The sequence below is a fragment of the Silene latifolia genome, chromosome X, assembly GCF_048544455.1.
Source record: "Silene latifolia isolate original U9 population chromosome X, ASM4854445v1, whole genome shotgun sequence".
Taxonomy (NCBI): Eukaryota; Viridiplantae; Streptophyta; class Magnoliopsida; order Caryophyllales; family Caryophyllaceae; genus Silene; species Silene latifolia.
The window spans coordinates 138,611,275-138,620,388 of NC_133537.1; the positions used below are offsets into that span (position 1 = coordinate 138,611,275).

The 9,114-nt window shown below is 41.2% G+C and overlaps 1 non-coding gene across 1 annotated transcript; it reads left to right on the top strand.

Moving 5' to 3' along the window:
* Window positions 1-7,693: 7,693 nt before the first annotated feature.
* TRNAM-CAU (transfer RNA methionine (anticodon CAU)) lies at window positions 7,694-7,767 on the top strand. The gene has a single exon. It is a non-coding gene; the product is annotated as a tRNA-Met (tRNA).
* The last annotated feature ends 1,347 nt before the right edge of the window (window positions 7,768-9,114 follow it).

Sequence of the window (9,114 nt, forward strand, 5' to 3'; positions counted from 1 at the left end):
GGTGTCGGATTCTTAATTGCAGTGGGCCAAGGCTAGCACCTCAGAGGAGCGCAAGAAACTGAGAAAGCATGAGCCGATTGACTACAAGATCCGTGAGGTGGCGAAAGAGAACCAAAAATACTTGACCGAAGAAGATGAAGAAGCAGGATTCCGAGTCGTCCACCCAAAGAAGAAGCCAAGGAATGCTCCTGTTTAGAAGATGGTTATGGATCAAAATGGAAAGACTAGGCTTCGAGAAAGACTGTTGGTGATTAGGTCAGAGATAACTCAAGAGGGTCCCCGTCGAGGTCGAGACAAGAAGTATGATAAAAATGGCAAAGGCAAAGGGAAGATGGAATAATAGGAATAGCCTAAGTCTTTATTAGTATTTATTATTTATTATCGTTGTAATAAACGGCGGGATTTTTTAGAATTCTAGCCTAGCATTTATTTCAACATTTTTTAGTAGATGTATTATTTGGCGTATTATTAATAGATGAATTGTAATACCTCAGATATTTGAGCTGTTGGGTACATTATCGAGTAGGGTTTACTCTGTCGAGTAAGTCTTAGTTGCGTTCTGGATAGTATTCTGCTTCATAGTTACTCGATCGAGTAGTGGCAACTCGATCGAGAAGCGGGTACTCGATTGAGTACGTTAGTTACTCGATCGAGTAAGCCGGGTTTTACGATTTTTAGGCCGGGTTTGATAGTAATGCAAGAAGAGTTATATAAGTAATTTTCGATAGTTTCTTTTACCCTTACTTTTATTCTTTAAACTTTTCACAAAAGAAAAACAAATGACGTTCTTCCTCTTCACTCTTTGGTATCAAATCAAGTGCTAGGGTTGTTGGATTTTCGAGTTCGTCACATCCTTATGATCGTCATATTGTGGGTAAGATCTTTGTACTGTTTTTATGTCAGATAGTTAATGTTGTTTAAAACCCCGATTGGGTGAATTGGGGGTTATTGGGATTAATTATGTGATAGATTGTGATTATGTGATTAATTGATTATAGGAGGTGATTTTGTAGAGGAAGGTTTTTGATCCGCTGCATCTGGTTGGTTGTTGGTGATTTCGCCTCAGGTAGGGTTTCCCCACTCAGTTGACAGTATAAAGATTATAAGTTGGCATGGTTATTTATTTGACATATTGTTGATATCGTTGATTGGAATTGGCATATTTATATTGATAATGTGGATTGGTTGTTGTTGTCTGTGGTCCGCGAGGTGCGCCCTCCGCTGAGTGGATTCACTTGTGGGAGTGGCTTTATGCCTTTGATTCGCCCCTTGTGGTTCCCGTCACAAGGGGATGTGCGTATTAATGGACATGGGTTTTTCACTCTATGGTTTTGAGCGGGGCTTCGGTGGTACAATTGCGGTCCCCACTGGCGGTGTGGAATATTTGTTGTGATGGATATTCTGGTAGGGCTACACACTTTAGTTTATAGTCAGATGTTTGGTGATGTGACGGAGTTGGAGGATTGTGATTGTTAATTAACTATTGTTATTGGCTTATATTGTTTATGCAGTAACTGACCCCGTTTAAATGTTTTGAAAACTATGATGATCCATTCTAGAATGGTGAGCTGTTGATTAGCAGGTATTTCTTGGATATGTGCGAGATCTAGGTGGGAATGGAGTCACCAGAGTCAAAGTCGTAGACTTCCGCTGTTTTGTCATAACACTTTTGCTTTAGTTGGATTTTGGTTTTGAGACATTGTATTTTACCTTTCAGTTGGTTTTGATGTACGAACATTTAACTTAATTACTTAAAGTACGTTTCTTTATGGTCTACTTTGATTACTATACCCCGGGTAACCGAGATGGTAGCATCTCCATGTGCTAGGGTGGTCTTGGTAAGGCACCTTGGTTTATGGGGGTGTTACAAAGTGGTATCAGAGGGAAGATTTTGGGACCTGTAACTAATGAACCCAATGAAAGTAGAGAGTCAAAATTAAAATGAACCCGGGTAGGAGTTGTTAGGAGTTAATGCAAAGACTTGGGAGACGTCCTAAAGTCACGAAACATGCCCTTACAACTTTGAACCGGTCACTATGGGGTGTCATGGGATCGCTACATGTTTACTATTGTTCATATGCATATGTTGGATGAAGAATGTGGTAGAAATGGATGAATTGGCTGTAAAAGATGGAGTAGTAATTGCATGGGAACATGAATTTTGTGAGTAAGAATATGTTTATGTGATGAAAGGTGGGATTTATAATATGGCTATACTAGTAACATGTGGTTAGGGGATGTGATTTATATATGTTATTGTTTTTATGTAAAGTTATAAAAGCATGCGGGTAGTATGTATCGTGAGCATGACTCGATCGAGTGGGAGTAACTCGATCGAGTAGGGTGGACTCGATCGAGTAGGCTTGGCTCGATCACGTGGGTATGTGTACGTGACTGGGCTGTAGCTACTGGAGTCGTGTTACTCAATCGAGTAAGGGGAGTACTCGATCGAGTGTCTGGTACTCGACCGAGTACATATGTGACTAGATCGAGTATGTTTTATGTCAGTTCTGGAATGCTTCTGGAGTTGGGTTACTCGACCGAGTGTGTAGGTTACTCGATCTAGTATGTGTGGTTACTCAATCGAGGAAGTCCTAGTGGGGGTCATATTTGCTTTAAGTCGTAGGCTATGTGCTTAAATTTATCCTCTTTTTATAGCTCAAAGATAAGCCGCCAAAGAGATCAGCTTTGTACGTTAGGGCTCAAGAGATGAGCGTTGAGAATATTGCCAAGATGCTTAAGCATCAAGACACACTAACTGAGACCCTCAAGAAGATGAGGAAAGATAAGGAAACTAGGGTAGACTTTGCCATGATGAGCATTACTATATCCCGCTTCAACCCCACTACCTATGTGGGTACAGGTGCACCGATTTTGCTTGACAACTGGCATAGTGAGATGGAGAATATCCTAGGGGTGGTGCATTTCCCGGAGGAGTTTAAGGTGGAACAAGCTGCATTATACCTGAGAGATTTAGCCAGAGAGTGGTGGGATAAGGTGAAGGACAGTGCCTTAGACATCTATATGAAGCAGGGTAACACTGCAATTCCATGGTCCGAGTTCAAGAGAGCTATGAGGAAGGAGTTCATTCCAGAGCATGTTCGCATCAAGCTACGTGATGAGTTTGATTCTTTTAAGATAACCGAGGACATGACAGTGACAGAGTACTACCACAAGTTCAACGAGAAGGCAAGGTATGCTGAGGATATGGGACTAAGTCAGGAGAACATAGCACTTCGCTTTGAGAAGGGGTTAACTTATCAGATCATGGAGAAGCTACCGGCGGGAACTCTTACCGATGTGAAGGAGGCTTATGAGAGAGCTGGACGGGCTGAGAGGTTGGGCGAAATGGCCAAGGAAAATAAGAAGAAGGGCTCGGTAAAGAGGAAGGCTGAGAGTGATGGCGGTGTCCAATCTGGTTACAAGCGGGGTAACCATAATCAGACAAGGGCGTATTCTTCTGGGTCAGGTTTTAGTGGAGGATATTCTTATGGGCATGGTCGTGGTAGAAGCAGTAGCTGGGCTATCGCGTGTTTCAACTGTGGTGGGGTTGGTCACAAGAGGCATGAGTGTACTAGTGCAGTTGGGAGGGGTTTTCAGAGGTAGTCTCAGGGGAGCTTTTCTCAGGAACCGACGCAGAGGTATTCTAGTAACCGGCCAGCTGGGTCGTAGAACAACCAAGGAGGACAGAGTAACAATAACGGTGGTTCCAACCGCAATGGCGATAGTTCTTATCAGAGACCGGCGGCTAATACCAATCAGGTGCAAGCGGGAGGTCAAAAGAGCAGTGGCAAACTTTTCATGATGGAGAAGAAAGCTGTTGAGGAAGATGCACACGTGATCACCGGTACTTTTCTTGTTAACAACGTTTCTACCTTTGTTTTGGTTGATTCAGGGAGTGTCACACTCGTTTGTATCGTCAAGTCAAGCTAAGTCTATGGGTTTGGGAGATTTTGTGTCTGTAAATGATGAAGTTTTTATACCGTCCGAGAAGTCAGTGTCTTATGGGAAACTGTATAAATAGGTGTCCATGGTTATTGGGCAAGTTGATATTCCAGTTGAATTGTTGGAGTTTCCGATGGATGGTTTTGAGATGATAGTCGGGATGGACTGGTTGGGTAAGTATAAGGCTAGAATAGACTGTCACCAAAAGAAAGAGTCTTTGAGAGGTCCTAAGGGGGCTAGTGTGTCTTATTACGGGTTTGTTATCAAACCCAAAGTCAAAGTGATTGCAGCGGTGACATTGCAGTCTTACTTGAGGAAGGGGTGTCCTAGGATACTCTGGCGTGTGAAAGATACTCGCATGGTAGAACCGACAGTAGCTGAGATACCAGTGGCGGGGGGATTTCCATATGTTTTCCCAGATGATATACCGGGTTTACCGCCGCAGAGGGTGTCAGTGTGTAGTTGAAACCAGGGACGAGACCGATCTCTAAGGCCCGTACCGTATGGGTCCTAAGAAGTTAGAGGAGCTAAAGAAACAACTGAATGAGTTGGTGGACAAGGGGTACATTCGACCTAGTGTATCATCGTGAGGTGCACCAGTTTTGTTTGTGAAGAAGAAAGATGGTAGTTTGAGGCTGTGTATTGACTACAGAAAGTTGAACCATGTTACAGTGAAGAAAATGTATCCTTTACCAAGGATAGATGATCTTTTTGACGAGTTGAGTAGAGCTGGTGCCTTTTCGAATATTGACCTAAGGTCGGGGTACCATCAGGTAAGGATTTGGGATGAGGACATACCAAAGACAGCTTTTCGGTCACGGTATGGTCACTATGAGTATGTGGTGATGCCGTTTGGGTTGACTAATGCACTAGCAGTGTTTATAGATCTGATGAACCGGGTTTTCAACCAGTACTTGGATCAGTTTGTGGTGGTGTTTATAGATGACATCTTAGTCAATTCCAAGACTAAGGAGGAGCACGAGAAGTACTTACGATTGGTGTTTCAAACTCTACGTGACAACCAATTGTATGCTAAGTTGTCTAAGTGTGTGTTTTGGTTAGAGAAAGTGGCCTTTCTGGGCCATGTGATCTCTAAAGAGGGTGTAGCTCTGTATCCTAGCAAGATTGAGGCGGTGTCTAACTGGGAGGTACCAAAGAATGTGGCCAAGATGAGAAGTTTCTTGGGTTTGGCAGGGTACTATCGACGGTTCGTGAAATACTTTTCAAAGATTGCCAGACCTATGATAGCTTTGATGAGAAAAGAGAACATGTTTCGTTGGGATAAAAGTTGTGAGACGGCGTTCCAAACATTAAAGAAGCGTTTGACCACAGCTCCAGTCTTAGGTTTACCTGAAGGGAGTGAGAATTTCGAGGTGTATACAGATGCTTTGAAGAACGGGTTAGGTTGTGTGTTGACGCATAATGGAAATGTCATTCCCTATGCTTCTAGGCAATTGAAGTCTTATGAGGAGAACTATCCGACGCATGATCTAGAATTGGGTGCAGTTGTGTTTGTTCTCAAGATTTGTAGACACTATCTATATGGGGCGACCTTTAAGGTGTTTTCTGATCATAAGAGTTTAAAGTACATCTTTACTCAGAAAGAGTTGAACATGAGACAGTAAAAACTAGCATTTTTATTGACTGCCTCCATTTTGTTGTTACTAGCAAATACCACTCTTTTTTGTTTTCTATCTTCCAAATAATTCCCGCAAGAGATCCGAACCCATTTTTTTTGGATCCTTCGATAAAAAAATGCATTCTCTTCATAAAAAATAGGAGGTAGAATCAATAAAGATTTCTTTTTCGATTCATCCCTGGAGTTGAATACCTCATTCAAGAATTGTTTTTGATCCAATCCGCAGGAATCAATAGAAAAGGCAAATCCCTTATGATACACCAGATCCGGCTTGGTTATTGATAGAGTGAATAGATCTGCCATTTCTTGAAATCTCTCTTCAGATTCAAAATCGTGGTGTAATGTGTATCCCCCACTGTTTCGATCATGGAATAGATTAAATAAGTAAAAAAATGAATTTTTGTTCAAGAATGAAATCTTATCGGAACTGTCCATATCCGGTTCATCCTTCAGAACCATATCACATCCCGGATCTGGTGAAATAGGATGAATTGAGACGCTATTTTGTAAATACGTAATTATCTTGAATATATTAATCATTTCTTTATTTTCCGATCGCCTGGAAGGGGCAAAAGAAACAACAAGATGTTTCTTCAACAATTTCGGATCTCTAGTGGGCTTCTCAGTAGGATTTGAACCCAGATGAAGTTCGAACATCTGCAGGAGAAAAAAAGAACGAATGGATCTTGTAGGATTCTCAAGAAGTTCTTCGATTTCTTCCGTTTGAAGAAAGGAAGGATCCCGAAGAATCGATCTTTCTTTTAGTTGTTGAATCTCTCTTTTATTGATTAATGTGTGATATTCCGAATCCGCATTACTAATGGAATCCCAACGATCTCTAGATTGATCAGAAGATCCTTTCAATTGGCTAGAATCCGTTACTTGAACGAAACTAGATCTTGTGGAATCATATTGACTATTTGACGATACATTCCGTACCTTGTTAAAATTGTTTACCAACCACACATTGTCTAGCCAAATCCAATTCTCTCTCGTCGTTCCTCAATAAATCCGATTAAATACGGATTCTTCCCCCAACTAACGACGAGATCTTGGTGGAATTGCCACATATGAAATTGAGCACAATTTTGCAAAGAAATAGCCCACTTGTTTCTCGAGAAAAGATGGGAAACATGCTCTATATCATTTGATTGAATAGTTGATTGACCCCTTGTTGTTTGAAGAAACCCTCCACTTCAATTGGTCTTTTTTCACGAAAAGTAGACATGAGATAACAAATCCAGTGCTTCACTAAGATTTGAAAAGTGTCCCGAATTCAAGTTAATTATGTTTCGCCTCCTCCTCAGAGAAAGACGATCAAACAATTCCCAATCATGGTCCTTGCTGATCGGATCGTCCATATAATATACAAAGTGAAACTCCAGATATTTTATATCTTTCTCTTTGAATGAGATCTCAATTCCAGCGACGGTTTCATTAGATATCTTACAACTAGAATCCCTCTTTTTTCCGATCCAGTTCCTCCACCACTGCGAACCCCGGTTAGATTCAGGCATGATACACTTTTTAGTTATTGGAAGAAACTAAGTACTAGTACTCTCTTTCGGATCCAGGAAACAACTCGCCGAAATATTTTTTCCTTTTGGAAGATAGAGGAGCGAAACAATCAGCCTATTGATATTGGAAGACCAAAAGGGTTTTTCCAATGTATCATTTCTGGGTCCAATGGAATTCATAGGTATAGGAAGAAGGCCTATCAAATAGAGATTTTTTCTTTCAACCATATTTCGATTGTTAATACGATATAGAAGGAACACTAATACAAAGAGTATTACACCCTTGATCGTGAAATATCGATTGCTTGTTGAACCCCGTGAATTGGGTGAAAGTAGGATACTCCAAATTCGGGGGTCAAAGAGTTTTATAAAACATTCTTGGTGGAAAAAAATGTGAATGAAAGATCCCACTGAATTGAATTGGGTCCATGACTCTGAGAAATAGTGAGAATTTTTAATCTCTCTCAATTCGAAAATCCAGAATTTGAATTGATGTCCTTTCATTGATTCCTCCCAAATTGCATTGATTTATCCTAAAGATTTCATTTCAATTGGAATTTGGTTATTCACCATGTACGAGGATCCCCGCTAAGCATCCATGGCTGAATGGTTAAAGCGCCCAACTCATAATTGGCGAATTCGTAGGTTCAATTCCTACTGGATGCACGCCAATGGGACCCTGCAATAAGTCTGGCTCTGTATCAATGGAATCTCCTCATCCATACATAAGGAATTGGTGTGGTATATTCATATCATAACATATAAACAGTAAAAACTAGCATTCTTATTGAGACTCGAACTCATAGGGAAGAAATTTTATTTATGGATGGAATCAAATAGGCAGTATTTACGGACAAAAGTATTCGGTTATTGGGGAAAAAGCAATATACTTCTAATGTCGAATTCGAATCAACTAGGACGGAAATAAAGTATTGGGTCGAACTCTTCTTTGGTAAATATGACATGGATATTATATACCATGAAGAGAAGGCTAATGTGGTGGCCGATGCATTGAGCAGAAAGAGCGTGCATTCTCTATGCACAGCTATGTCACTGATGAGATTAAAAGATGAAGTGACCAAGATAGGGATACATGTGATCCAGAAGGGGGATGCTAGGGAAGATTTGACAGTTTAACCAGATCTTTTTGATGATATTTGCAGGAAACATGCTCTTGATTCTAAGATTGGAAAGCTGGAGTATAGAAAGGGATAGTGTCTCGGTTCTCTATTCATTCTGATGGGAGTGTTCGGTTTGATGGGAGATGGTGTGTACCTAAGGATGAGGAGTTGAAAAATATAATCATGATAGAGGCTCATTGCACACTGTATTCAGTGCACCCAGGTGGTGACATTAAGAACACGTTCTGGTGGCCTGGGATGAAGAGGGAGACAACTGAGTTTGTGGCTTGATGCATGACTTGCCAAAGAGTCAAAGGGGAACAGCGAAGAGCGTAAGGTAAGATTCAGTCTCTTGACGTACCTGAGTGGAAATGGGAATCTATCTCCATGGATTTAATTTTGGGATTACCAAGGAGTCCGCAAGGTAATAACATGATTTGGGTGATCGTTGATCGTTTGACCAAGTCAGCTCATTTTATTCCAATGGAAGATACATGGAGTAAGGTGCAGTTGGCAAATGGTTATAAGAAAAAAGTGGTGATGTTATATGGAGTGCCAAAGGACATTGTGTCAAATCGAGATGCGAGGTTCATTTCTCGATTTTGGAAAGAGTTGCAGGAATTGATGGGGACTACCTTGAAGATGAGTACTGCATTTCATCCCGCGTCAGATGGGCAGACGAAGAGAACAATCAAGACCTTGGAAGACATTTAAGGGCTTGTGTGATGGTGTTTGGTGGTAGCCGGGAAGATAGGTTGTATTTGATTGAGTTTTCTTACAACAACAGCTACCATACGAGTATTGGGATGGCTCCGTTTGAGGCTTTGTATAGGAGGATATGCAGGAGTCCGATTTGTTGGGAAGATAGCGCATAGGCAGTGGTTTTAGGTCA